The sequence below is a fragment of the Trichechus manatus genome, unplaced genomic scaffold (genome assembly GCF_000243295.1).
Source record: "Trichechus manatus latirostris isolate Lorelei unplaced genomic scaffold, TriManLat1.0 scaffold00046, whole genome shotgun sequence".
In the NCBI taxonomy this organism is placed as follows: Eukaryota; Metazoa; Chordata; class Mammalia; order Sirenia; family Trichechidae; genus Trichechus; species Trichechus manatus.
This window is the reverse complement of record NW_004443982.1, coordinates 13,897,469-13,912,539: the sequence shown is the minus strand read 5'-3', so window position 1 is coordinate 13,912,539 and position 15,071 is coordinate 13,897,469. Positions and strand designations below refer to the sequence as shown.

General features: G+C 38.0%; 1 pseudogene; it reads right to left on the bottom strand.

Moving 5' to 3' along the window:
- LOC101352270 (60S ribosomal protein L12 pseudogene) overlaps window positions 1-11,494 on the bottom strand; it is a 16,850-nt pseudogene extending 5,356 nt beyond the window's left edge.
- Window positions 11,495-15,071: the final 3,577 nt, after the last annotated feature.

Sequence of the window (15,071 nt, the reverse complement as noted above, 5' to 3'; positions counted from 1 at the left end):
CCTGTTGTAATTCTTTTGGTTTTGGGTAGTCTTTGAGAGTTCATTTCCTACATCAGTGTCTGGCTAGTTCGATCCTGCATACTAGATTCAGCCTGTGGTCTGATGTTGTTTGTCCTCAGATTGAAGGACTCCCTTTAATAATTCTTGTAATTTTGGTTTGGTTTTTACATAGTCCCTTAATTCCTGTTTGTCTGGAAATATCCTAATTTCACCATCATATTTGAATGAGAGTTTTGCAGGATATATTATTCTTGGCTGGCAATTTTTTTCCTTCAGGGTTTTATATATGTTATCCCATTGCCTTCTGCTTGCATGGTTTCTGCCGAATAATCCGAGCTTAGTCTTATTGTTTCTCCTCTGTATGTGACTTTTCATTTTTCTCAAGGTGCTCTCAGGACTCTTTGTCTTTGGTTTTAGCAAGTGTGATCATGATATGCCCTGGTGATTTTCTTTTAGAGTCTATCCTAGATGGGGTTCATTGAGCTTCTTGGATGGTCAGCTTTTCATCTTTCATGATATTGGGGAAGTTTTCTGTCAGTAGTTCTTTGATGATCCTCTCTGCATTTTTTGTTTTCTCCCCCTGTTTTGGAACTCTGATCACTCGTAAATTTTTGCTTTTGACTGTATCCCACATAGTTCTCTGGGTTTCTTCATTTTTCTTCATTCTTTTTTCTGATTTTTCCTCAGAGTTGTATCCAAGTGTTTGTCTTCAATTTCACCGATCCCATCTTCCATCGTTTCAAACCTGCTCCTCAGCCCTTCTATGACACTGTCCATTTCTGAAATCTTGTTGTTTATCTTTTGGATTTCTAACTGTTGTTTTTGTATGATTTCTAAGTTGTGAATTTATTTTGGCGTTTTGTTCCTGTATTATTTTCCTGAATTATTCCATTTTTTTTGTCTGTATTTTCCATGAATTTGTCTGCCTTTCCCATGAATTTGTCTATTTTTTCCTCATTTTTGTCTGCTTTTGCTTCAACTCTTGGATAGATCCGAATATTAGAAATTTGAATTCTGTATCAGGTAGTTTTGATGCCTTTTCTTCTACTGTAAAGTCATCTGGTGTTTTATTTTGGATGCGTCCTGGAACCATGCTGTCCTTTTCTTTATATGTTTTGATATTGTCTGGTGTCTTCAGGACATTCAGTAGTTATTTTCCTCATTTATTGATTGTAAATTTGTTTGTTTCATCCTGCTTTTTTGTTTTATTTGCTTATGCCTGTGCGTTCTTTGTTGTTTGCTCATCTGTGAGCACAATACTTTTCGCCTCTTTCTCCAATGGGCAAGGTCAGTTGCTCAGGTATGGTACAGCAAGGCAGGTCCAGTTGAAGGGGAGTTGCTAAGATAGGTTGTTTGTGCACATACTAGGGCCGACAGGGAGGGCCGGGAATCAGTGCAGGGCAGGTTCCAGTAGGCCATGCCTGTGCTCCTTGAGGGTGCGACATTCAGCGCAGCCCAGTGCAAGTAAGCAGGAAGGAGGGGGGAAATTGTGATATGTGGAGCTAAAATGGGTATGGGAAAGAGAAGAGAGAGAGCAGAACAGGAGCCAAAAGCATACACACAAACAAACAAAAAAGAGTGCTAAGGGAACTTGCCATTGGAGTGGAGAGATGAGAGACTGAGTAATGGAGAAAAACAAAAAGGAAGAAAAAAAAGAAAAAGAGTAAAAGAAAAAATGAATAAATAAAAATTAGAAAAGCAAAACCCCCAGGGATCCAACCCATGTGGATCTGAGGACTGGGGAAGTTGCTCCCATGCCGTGAAGTACAGCCTGGCTAGAAGGGGTAGATGTGTCAATGTTCTCCAATACCACAATTCAAAGGCGTCAATTCTTCGGTCTTCTTTATTCATTGTCCAGCTTCTACATGCATACGGTGTGATTGAAAATACCATGGCTTGGGTCAGGTGCACTTTAGTCTCCCAGGTAACATCTTTTTGCTTTCCAACACTTTAAAGAATTCTTTTGCAGCAGATTTGCCCAGTGCAATGCGTTTTCTGATTTCTTTACTGCTGCTTCCAGGGGCATTGATTATGGATCCAAGTAAAATGAAATCCTTGACAACTTCAATCTTTTCTCTGTTTATCATGATGTTGCTTATTGGTCCAGTTGTGAAGATTTTGGTTTTCTTTATGTTGAAGTGTAACCCATACTGAAGGCTGTGGTCTTTGATCTTCATCAGTGCTTCAAGTCCTCTTCACTTTCAGCAAGCAAGGTTGTGTCATCTGCATAACGCAGGTTGTTAATGAGTTTTCCTCCAATCCTGATGCCCCATTCTTCTTCATATAGTACAGCTTCTTGGATTATTTGTTCAGCATACAGATTGAATAAGTATGGTAAAAAGATACAGCCCAGACGCACACATTTCCTGACTTTAAACTACACAGTATCCCCTTGTTCTGTTCGAACAACTGCCTCTTGATCTATGTACAGGTTCCTCATGAGCACAATTAAGTGTTCTGGAATTCCCATTCTATGCAATGTTATCCATAATTTGTTATGATCTACACAGTCAAATGCCTTTGCATAGTCAATAAAACACAGGTAAACATCTTTCTGGTATTCTCTACTTTCAGCCAGGATCCATGTGACATCAGCAATCATATCCCTTGTTCCACCTTCTCTTCTGAATCCAGCTTGAATTCCTGGCAGTTCCCTGTCAATGTATTGCTGTAACCACTTTTGAATGATCTTCAGCAAAATTTTACTTGTGTGTGATGTTAATGATTTTGTTCTATAATTTCCGCTTTCAGTTGGATCACCTTTCTTGGGAACAGGCATAAATATGGATCTCTTCCAGTCGGTTGGCCAGGTAGCTGTCTTCCAAATTTTTGAGTGAGCAGTTCCAGTGTTGTTTCAGTTTGCTGAAACATCTCAATTGGTATTCCGACAATTCCTGGAGCCTTGTTTTTTTGCCAATGCCTTCAGTGCAGTTTGGACTTCTTCCTTCAGTAATATCTGTTCCTGATCATAGGCTACCTTCTGAAATGGTTGAATGTTTACTACTTCTTTTTGGTACAGTGACTCTGTGTTTTCCTTCCATCTTCTTTTGATGCTTCTTGGGTCATTTAATATTTTCGCCTTAGAATTCTTCTGTATTGCAACTTGAGGCTTGAATTTTTTCTTCAGTTCTTTCAGCTTGAGAAATGCTGAGCATGTTCTTCCCTTTTGGTTTTCTATCTCTAGGTCTCTGTACATATCATTATAATACTTTACTTTGTCTTCTCGAGCTTCCCTTTGAAATCTTCTGCTCAGCTCTTTTACTTCATCATCTCTTCCATTTGCTTTAGCTACTCAACATTCAAGAGGAAGTTTCAGAGTCTCTTCTGACATTCATTTAGGTCTTTTCTTTCTTTCCTGTCTTTTTAATGACCTTTTGCTTTGTTCATATATGATGTCCTTGATGTCATTCCACAACTCGTCTGGTCTTCAGTCATTAGTGTTCAATGGGTCAAATCAATTCTTGAGATGGTCTCTAAATTCAGTGGGATATACTCAAGGTCGTACTTTGGCTCTCATGGACTTGTTTTAATTTTTTTCAGTTTCAACTTGAACTTGCATATGAGTAATTGATGGTCTGTTCTGCAGATGGCCCCTGGCCTTATTCTGACTGAAGATGTTGTGCTTTTCCATTGTCTCTTTCCACAGATGTAGTCAATTCAACTCTTGTGTATTCCATCTGGCGAAGTCCATGTGTATAGTTACTGTTTATGCTGGTGAAAAAAGGTATTTGCAGTGAAGAAGTCGTTGGTCTTGCAAAGTTCTATCACGCGATCTCCGGCTTCATTTCTATCACCAAGGCCATATTTTCCAATAATCGATCCTTCTTCTTTGTTTCCAACTTTGACATTCCAATCACCAGTAATTATCAATGCATCCTGATTGAACGTTTAATCAATTTCAGACTGCAGAGGGTGGTAAATATCTTCAATGTCTACATCTTTGGCCTTAGTGATTGGTGCATAAATTTGAATAATAGTCTTATTAACTGGTCTTCCTTGTAGGTGTATGGATATTATCCTGAAATGTTCTTTTTGACAATGAACGCAACACCATTCCTCTTCAAGTTGTCATTCCTGGCGTAGTAGACCACATGATTTTCTGATTCAATATGGCCAATACCAGTTCATTTCAGCTCACTAATGCCTAGGATATCAATGTTTATGCATTCCATTTCATTTTTGATGATTTTCATTTTTCCTAGATTCATACTTAGTACATTCCACCTTCCGATTATTAATGGGTGTTTGCGACTGTTTCTTCTCATTTTGAGTCGTGCTACATCAGCAAATGAAGGTCCCAAAAGCTTGACTCCATCCATGTCATTAAGGTCGACTCTATTTGAGGAGGCAGCTCTTCCCCAGTAGTATTTTGAGTGCCTTCCAGCCTGAGGGGCTCATCTTCCAGCACAATATCAGACAGTGTTCCACTGCTATTCATAAGGTTTTCACTAGCTAATTCTTTACAGAAGTACACCACAGGGTCCTTCTTCATAGTAGTCCCTAGGATTTCTTTAATATTTCCACAGAGTTCTCTGGCTAAAGATTGGTGCTGCATTCGTTGGGCAGTGTTGACAATCTCATCAAATTGATATTTCTAATTTGCATAATATTTTTCTGCTTCTTCCTTTCTCTGGGTGGTACCTTGAGGGCTTTGATGATCAAGACAGAGGCAGAAGGTACCACCTCAATGTGAGCCTATCTTTCTGAATGGTCTGTTTCGCTATAATCCTTGGACCCTTCCAGTAACTGGTTGCCTTGGCAATGTCATCACCAACCTTTTCTGGAGACAGAACCGGGAGCCAATCTTGGGAGCCAGGGTGGACATGGCACCGACTTCCCCACTGTGCACTTCAGGTACGTGACTTTGACCTTTGGAGTTGAACTTGGGCGGCATGACAGAGGCAGCTGGTGTCAGATGAACCCAGACACTGGACAATTGAAGAATGTTGCACCTAGGCCTCCTCCGAATGTAAGCTGAGATGCCAGAAGTTGCACGGACCACCTCAAAATTATTTTATTAATAGGGTTGTACATTTAACTACACTGGAACCAAGAAGGGACTAGGGAAAAAAACAAAACAAAATAATGTTTCGAATTTAGAGACGTGGCAGACACTGTCAGTGACCCACTCATACCCCCTTGGCACCAAGACCAAAGCTTCCTATTGCAAGCACCTTTGACTCTTAGCCTAGCACTTTCTCTCAGCTGTGGGCAGGGCAGACAGAAGTGTGAGAGCGAGAGAGTTAACACCCCTGGGAGCAGCCCTCAGCCAAAGATGGCTAGGAGGAGCTTAAAATAAATACTCTAATCCCCTTTCTTCTCTGGGCAGAGGGGATGGAAGTATGAGGGTTGGAGTGGCTAGACAACTTTGAAATATATTCTACACTATCACCCAGAGGTCCCCAGTGGGATTAAGCCTCAGTTGCCCATAACAGTACCCTGTTCAATAACTCACCCTTTTTCGGTTTCTTCTCTTCCCTGTCTCACTTTCTCACTCCCCTGATGGTGTTTTCTGGGATCACTTCTACCCCTCAAAATTTTTTTTGTGCTCAAAACCCTTGTCTTGGGGTCTGCTTCTGGAGAAATCCAAACTCAGACAAAAGGTCTCATATTCAAGGTTAAGAATTTAATTGTTTTCCTGAGAAAGTATGCCTGTTTTGAACAAAGCATTAAATAATATACTTTATGTAATATATTATGAGAGAGAAAAATACCAAAGTCCTCTGTGAACAACAATTCCCCCCTGGGTCACTTAGAACTCTACTGGCCTTTGAAATATTAATAGGAGTTATGAGATTTAGGGGGTCAAATAAGCTTTCCAAACCAAACCCACCACTGTCCAGTTGATTCCGACTCATAGCAACCCTATAGGATAGAGTAGAACGGCCCCATAGGGTTTCCAAGGCGGTAAATCTTTATTGCGAAAGCAGACGGCCACATCTTTCTCCAGCAGAACGGCTGGTGGGTTCAAACCACCAACCTTTCGGTTAGCAGACAAACACTTTAACCACTGCGCCACCAAGGCTCCTTCAAATAAGCTTAGACTAAACAAAATTAAGCATGGTTCTTCACTTCAGTACTTGTACAGGCTTTAGAAAATTAATGGGCTTTGTAAATTTCCAAAAGTGCAGGCTACAGGATTCCCAAATTCAATTGATCTTAGATTTTCTTTTCCTCAAGAAACTCTAACACCCTGCAGGAGGCTGGCATCTCAGGGAGTACAGTTTGGGAAAAGCCTTGGTGATCAAGCTACAGAATTAAAACATAAAATTGAGATGTACATTAGGCAATTTTTTCTGGTGGTGTGAATGCTGCATTTCAGGGCATTCACACCACCGTTTCAGCCAAGTAAAGGGACAGTCATCTATGGACTGAGTTCAGATGTTAATGTTTCTTTTATGCAGAAAACCAGTTATTTAATTTATTTGTTTTGAACATTCATTGAGAAGAGAGGCAGATAAACTTGTTCCTCAAAGTGTGGTCCAGGGACTAGCAACATCAGCATCACCTAGGAGCTTGTTAGAAATGCAGAACCTCAGGATCCACCCAGACTTACTGAATCAAAATTTGCATTTTAACAAGATAGTCAAGTGATTTTTAGGCACATTAGTATTTGAGAAGCAATGGAATAGAGGTCAACTCATCCAAACTTCCACATGGTATAGGAATCTCCTCCAGTCTGACCCTGCAAGCAATTTATCATCCAACTTCCGCCTGAATATTCCCAGTGGCTATAAACTTACTACTTCATTGCACTGTTAGAACATTCTAATTGTTAGAAAATGAATCCTTCTATTGAACAAAATCTACTTCTTTGTACCTTCCACTCTTGGTTCTGGGTGTACCTTTGGGAAGGAATGCCACAGAACATTCTTCTATAAAACAAGCAGAAAACAAAAAATAAAATGGCAGACTTAAGCCCTTACATACCAATAATTATATTAAATGTAAATAGCATAAATAGGCCAATTAAAAGACAAATTAGCAGAGTGGATGAAAAAAACAAACAAACAAAACAAACATGACCCAAGTATATGTTGGCTATAAAAACGTACTTCAAATTTAGTGCTATATAGATAGGTTGAAAGTAAAAAGATAGAAAGAGGTATACAATGCAAACGTTAATCAGAAGAAAGCAGGAGTGGCTATATTAATAGCAGATGAAATAGAATTCAGAGAAAAGAATATTACCAGGAGAGAATGACATTATATAATGATAAAAGGGTCAATCCACCAAGAAGACATAGCATTCCTAAATGTGTATGCACCAAACAACAGAGCAGCTAAATATATGAATCAAAAACTGATAGAACTGAAAGGAGAAATAAACAGATCCACAATTATAGATGGAGACTTCAACACTTCTCTCTCAACAATTTGTGAACAACTAAACAGGAATCAACAAAGACAGAGAAAAAGTCCATAACACCATTAACCAATAGCCTTTAATCAATACCCAACAAAAGCAGAATACACATTCTTTTTAAGTGCCCACGGAACATATACCAAGATAGACCATGTCCTGGACCGTAAAACAAATTTCAAAAATTAAAATCATAGCGTGTGTTCTCTGAATGCAATGGAATCAAACTAGAAACCCATAACAGAAAGATAACGGAAAATATTCTAACACTTAGAAATTAAACAACATCCTTTTAATAATCCATGGGTTAAAGGGGAAGTCACTAGGGAAATTTTTTTAAAAAACACATTGAACAGAATAAGAATGAAAATACACTCTATCAAAATTTTTGGAATGCAGGTAAAACAAGTGTTGAGAGGAAAATTTATAGCACTAAAATGCTTACATTAGAAAAGAAGAAGCACCTCAAATCAATAATCTAAGCTCCCACCTCAAGAACCTAGAAAAAGAAGAGCAAAATCAACCCACATGAAGCATAAGGAAGGAAATGATAAAGGTAAGAGAAGAAATCAATGAAACTGAAAACAGGAAATCAATGAAACAAAAAACTGGTTCTTTGAAAAGATCAATAAAACCTGCAATCCTCTAGTAAGAATGATAAAGAAAAAAGAGAGAAGACACAAATTACTAACATCATGAGAGAAAAAACAAGGGATGTAACTATGATCCCTGTAGACATAAAAAGGATAATAAAGGAATATTATGAACAATTCTAGAAGCCCTGGTGGCACAGTGGTTAAAGCGCTCGTCTGCTAACCGAAAGGTTGGTGGTTTGAAATCTACCAGCTGCTCCACAGGAGAAAGATGTGACAGTCTGCTTCCGTAAAGATTTACAGCCTTGGAAACCATATGGGGCAGTTCTGCTCTATCCTATAGTGTCGCTATGAGTTGGAACTGACTTGATGGCAATGGGTTTTTTGGGGTTTTATGAACAACTCTACAAACATAAATTTGACAACTTAGATAAAATGAACCAATTCCTTGAAAAGTAAAAGCTACAGCTCACTTAATGTGAGATAAATAATTTGAATAGCCTTGTAAGTATTAAGGAAATTAAATTCATAATCTTAAAACTCCTGAAAAAGAACTCTCCAGCCTAGAGGATTTTGCTGGAGAATTCTACCAACTCTTTAAAGAAGAATTAACACCAATTCTACAAGATATCTTCTGAAAAATATGAGGAGGGAACAGTTCTCAAACCATTTTATGAAGCTAGTATTACCCAATACTAAAACCAAGCAAAGACAGTACGAAAAAAACAAACAAACTAGAAACCAATATCCCTTATGAATATACATACAAAACTTCTTAACAAAATATTAGCAAATAAAACTCAGCAATATATAAAAAGAATCATATATCACAACCAAGTGGGCCTTATTCCAGGAATGCAAGGCTGGTTCATTAATCTAAAACCAGTCAGTGCAATCCATCATATCAACAGGTTAAATAAGAAAAGTCATATGATTATATCAATTGCTGATTAAAAAATTTTATAAAATCCAACACCTAATCATGATTTAAAAAAAAAAAACAAGAACAACACAAACCAAACCAAAAACTCTCAACAAACTAGAGGGAACTTTCTCAACTTGATAAAGAACATCCACAAAAAAAATTACAGTTAACGTTGTCCTTAATGGTGGAAGATTGAATGCTTTCCCTCTAAGATTGGGAACAAGCCAAAGAGATCTACTCTCTCCACTCTTCTTCAACAGAGTACTAGAATCTCTATCCAGTGGAATAAAGCAAGAAAAAGAAATAAAAGGCATACAGATTGGAAAGAAAGTAATGTAACTGTCCCTATTTGCTTATGAAATGATGGTCTGTGTAGAAAATTCCATGGAATCAATAAACAAAGTACTAGTGAGTTCAGCAAGGCCTCAGAATATATGATAATATGTAAAAATTAATTGTATTTCTATATACAGGCAGTCCCCAGATTACAAACTTCTGACTTAGGTACAACCCATAGTTATGAACCAACCCCCATAAAGCCTATTATATTAAAAATTCAAAGTACATACAATGGTTCATAATAGCAAACAGGGGCTACTTTGCAAAGTGCATCAAAACATTTTTATTATTATTACTGTAGTATTATGTTAAAGATGTGTTAGTGTATCTGGGAGTGTTTCTTTAATGTTTTCTATGCATAGAAAAGTACACTAAGACAAATATTTGACTAATTGACATTAGATACAAACTGTACCTAACTGTTCCAACTTACATACAAATCAGACTTAAAGGCAGACTTAGGAATGGAATTTATTTGTAATTCGTGGACTGCCCATACTATCAATGAATATGTGGAAACTGAAGTTAAAAATAGAATGCCATTTGTAATCACTCAAAATGAAATTAAATACTTAGGTGTAAACCTAACAAAACACATACAGGGCTTGTATGCTGAAAACTACAAAATGCTGATGAAAAATATGAAAGAAGATCTAAAGAAACAGAAAGACATACCATGCTCATGGATTGGAAGACTCAACATAATAAAGATGTCAACTCTCCTTAAGTCGATATACAGATTTAATGCAATTCCTGCCAAAATCCCAGCAAGATTTTTTTGTAGATAAAGACAAATTTATTCTAAAATTTATATGGAAAGGCAAAGGAACTAGAATAGCTAAAACAGAAAAAGAAGAATATAGTGAGGAATAAATTTATCCTCTTTCAAGCCTTATTATATAGCTTCAGGAATCAAGGCAGTGTGGTATAGACGTAGGGGATAGACACATAGATCAATGGAACAGAATAGTGAACTCAGAAATAGATCCACACAATTACAGCCAAACAATTTTTCAACAAATAGTGCTGGAACAATGGTTATCCATAGGTAAAATTTGAACCTTGACTTAATCCTCATCTTATACAAAATTTAACTCAAAATTGACCATAGATTTAAATATAAAACTTTTAGAAGATAACATAGGAGAAAGTCCTCAGGACCTAGAGCCTGGTGAAGAGTTCTTAGAGATGGCACAAAAGCATGATCCGTTAAAAAAAAGGTTGATAAATTGGGCCTCCTCAAAACTGAAAACTTTTGCTCTATGAAAGAACCTGTCAATATGATGAAAATAAAAGCTATAGATTGGGAGATATTTCATCCAGAGACAATTCACTATAAGGATATACAGATAGCAAGTTGCTGTTGTTGTTAGGTGCCATTGAGTCAATTTCTACTCACAGCAACACCATGTGACAGAGTAAAACTGCCCCCACAGGGTTTTCTAGGCTGTAATATTCACGGGAAATGGAGAAAAGATTGACGTTTTCAAGGATTTCATTTTAGTTGGATTCACAATCAACACCCGTGGAAGCAGCATTGCATTAGGCAAAACTGCTGCAAAAGACCTCTTTAAAGTGTTAAAAAGCAAAGATGTCAACTTGAAGACTAAGGTGCGCCTGACCCAAGCCATGATATTTTCAATTGCATCATATGCATGGGAATGCTGGACAATGAATGAGGAAGACCAAAGAAGAATTAACGCCTTTGAATTGTGGTGTTGGCAAAGAATATTGAATATACCATAGACTGCCAAAAGAACAAACAAACTTGTCTCGGAAGAAGTACAACCAGAATACTCCTTCTAAGCAAGGATGATGAAACTACATCTTACATGCTTTGGACATGTTGTCAGGAGGGATCAGTCCCTGGAGAAGGATGTCGTGCTTGGTAAAGTAGAGGGTCAGGGAAAAAGAGGAGGACCCTCAACGAGATGGATTGACACAGTGGCTGCAACAACAGGCTCAAGCATAACAACGATTATGAGGATGGCACGGGACCAGGCAGTGTTTCGTTTTGTGGTACATAGGGTCGCTATGAGTCAGAACCGACTCAACAGCACCTAACAACAACGGGGACTGCTCAGTCTGTGGGCTGCAATGTTGATGACCACCACCCTCATGACATCATAGATGACATCAACAGTGATGCAATGGAATGCCCAGCTAGCTAAAACTACAAAGGAAGATATTTCAATAAAGGATCATTTGATAACCAAATAAATAAATAAAATAATTTTGAGGATACTGAAACATCCATCCCAATACCTTCTTCATGGCCTCTCACATTCTCTCTTCCCTTTTCTCCCCTCTTCCCCCCATCCTAGGCCTTCAGAGCACTTAAAAAACAATGATCAGCAACATGATGAAGGTAATATGTCACTGAATTGTACATGTAAAAATTGTTGAATTGGCAGATGCTTTGTTACACATATTGTCACCATAATAATAATTTTTTAAAAAATCAGTGATCAAGATCCTGCCTCCTGGCCTTGAGAGGTGGCTGACTTTCAGGATGGAAAATTATGGGAGCCAACCATTCCTGTAACAATATCTGGAGCCTCTGTCCTCTGTAATTCACAGAGATAGAGTTTATGTATTTGCAGGTGATTCGAAGTGCCTGTTTTTTTTAATATTTAAAATCATCTCTCCTTGAGTTTTTCTGTTTGCATAGTGTTAACGTCCCTTTTTCCCCTTTCCCTTCAGATGACACTACGCATCTCTGTTTTGGTCTCTTTCCTGTTAAATGTGCTTCCTTTCCTCTTTCTATTCCAGCTCCTTATTCATCTTCCCCCCTCTGCTCGTTTATTTGCTGTTATTATTTTACCCTGAGTTTGACCTCGGCCTTCTACCACCATGCCCCATCCTCCACACCCCACCCACAAGAGTTGGATCTTTTCATTTCTGTTGACCACATCGCCAGCTCTTTATTCCTTGCGACCCTTTCCTTACCCTTGCTTCCTTTTTGTTTTGTTTTGTTTTTAATCCTTCATTACCCAGCATTCCCTGGCAAATGTCCAAGACAAGACTGCATATTTTTCTAAGCCTTCCCTCTCTTTTAGTCCTTCTTTCCTTTCTCCCTTTGCCCCTGGCTTCCTGAAAGTCTGCCTCAAAGATCCATTTTATGTCTTTGTTTATGCCAATAACAAATGCTTCATTTACTGTTTTGAATCAATGGTGCTTTTCAGCTAATTGAGAACTTGTTTCTTCTTTGAAAACACTTGTTTCTTCTTTGAAAACACTGTATGAGAAGAATCAGATAAACCCATCTTATACTTTTATAGAAATATTTCTGCACTCTCATTGCAGAATTCCAAATATGTGGCATCATGCATATTTGGAGCCAGACTGCTGATTGGGGGCATCAAATGTGACTTCAGTTATTAAGATGTCCCAAGTGACTAGACTTGCCAACAGCCTCCTAAATACCCGGCAGAGGAAACCTGATATTGTCAGGAGAGGCTGTTTGGGGGAGATTACTTTGCAGCGGCAAAAGTCAGAGGCCTGATGTCTGAAGAACTTTGTTCTCTTCTCAAAACTACTTTGACAGTGTGACAGAGAAAATCGCTAAATCTCTTTGTCTCTCTCCAACTGCAGTATGGAGGCAACGACACCCGATTGCAGGAGTTTTGTGAAAAAAAAATCACAAAATATTAGCAAAATGCTTTGAACTTTTTATTTTACCACATTAGATCTAGCAAATTGCCATACTCAGTCTGTCATTCTGGGGCACAGAACATTCAGGAGTGATAAGGCCACCCAGAGGGCAGCCTCAGGAAGGGATAATGCTCTTTATGAACCTGCTGGGGGAGGGGCATGGGCAGAATTGGGGCTGCTACAATAATATTTTATTGGTATTATTATTTAACTTGGCTAATTATTAATTTTTTTTTAACTTGCCTAATCTTATAGATAAGAAAGATGTGACAGTCTGCTTCTGTAAAGATTTACAGCCTTGGAAACCCCTGGAAACTTGATGGCAATGGGTTTTGGGTTGGAACTCTTATAGGTAAAAATCGCCTATAAGATTATTGTCTCAATTTGACTTTTCAAGGTTGAATGTGTTTTTGTTTTGTTTTGTTTCAACGTTTGGCCATTTGTAGTCCTTTTAAGGAGCTCTAGTGGTGCAAAGGTTAAGCACTTAACTGCAAGGTTGACTGTTCCAACCCACCCAGCAGCTCTGCAGGAGAAAGACCTGCTTCCATAAAGGTTACTGCCAAGAAAACCCTATGGTGCAGTTCTGCTCTGCACATGGGGTCACTTTGAGTCGGAATTGACTGGACAGCACCCTAACAACAACAACATGTTTGTTTTGTGAGTTTCCTGTTGCTGTTATTTGCCTTTTTAATTAATACAGTTATATTTTTAATTGATTTGTATGACCTATTTATATGGTAATGATTTTAACCCATTGTCTATCATAGATACTAAAAATTTTTTTAATAATTTGTTTTTGTTGTTGAGAATATACACCAATTCAACAATGACATTACTATTCTTAAGGGCTTATTTGTCTTTTAATATCAGTGGTGTTGTTTTTTGTTTGTTTGTTTGTTTCAATTTCTCGAACTTTTCCAAATAGAAAATAACTTCATATCTAGTGATGGTAAAGAAAAGCTTTACAGCAGCATACATCATATAGGCAAAAAGACCTGGCGGGACAAAAGCCTTGGGAAGGTTGCCCTGGGTCAATGTCTGTACTTTTTGTACTTTCCAGAGTTACTAAAATGAATTAAGAAATAGTTTTAATTATCCTGGCATCCAGATTTCTGGGGTCCATGGTGTTGGGGTGACCCACCCAAGCCATTTCCCTTAGATGTCCTTTTGAGCCTTGAGCCTTGAAGAAACTGGTTTCTAAAAGTCACTTTTGACTCAAACAATGGTCTAGATAAATTAGTAAAGACCGTTTTGCCTTAGACATTATGCTCTTTTGAAGAATTATTTATGAGCAGTCAGTTCCAAGAAACAAAGACTCCAAAAGTCAAACTAGAGCTATGTTTTAGGGTAAATCAGTAATTATTTTAATTGTTCTTTAAGACAATGCTGTATGAAATCCTTCCTGACTTCAAATTGTTTTATCAGTTCTGTTTCGGCCCTTCTTCCATGGCAATGTCAATAAGCTCAGGGTATGAGAATCTTTGGAGGTTCTCTCATCTTGGAACGTGTTTGATTCCCTAGTTGAAATGTTACCCTGATTTTTAAATTGTATGTTAAATAAACTTTAATCAATTTCTATTATTGACTTAATATGATTTCTGTTTTAACAGAATAAATAACTTATATAATCTTAAAAAGTATTCTAAAGATTTTGTATTTCTTTTTTTAAGTGCAGGAAAATTTGTATGGTCAATGTGAGTGGAGGGAGTCCCTTGGTGGTGTAAACAGTTTACATGCTTGGCTATTAACCAAAAGGTTGGAGGTTCAAGTCCATCCAGGAGCCTCGGAAGAAAGGCCTGGTGATCTACTTTCAAAATTTCAGCCATTGAAAACACTATGAAGCACAGCTCTACTCTGACACACATGGGGTCGCCATGAGTCAGAATCGACTTGACACCAAGTGGTATGTGAGTAGAATGCCAGCAGCAAGAAAGAGAACAGGAGGGAAGAGAATGGCAGAAAGGTGAGGTGGAGGGTGAAGGTGAAAAAGAAGATGAGGACCAGACCACCAAGGCCTTTGGCTCCCATGTTTGGGTTGCATTCAGTAGCCGAAGGCTTTTAGGCAGGAAAGTGATCCGATAAAATCTGTATTTTAGAACGGGAAGAGTTCTGGTTACAATGGAAAAGATAAATCAGATTTTGGAATTAAGAAGCTACTGGCAATGGTATCAGTTGTTTAATACTACAAAAATACTGG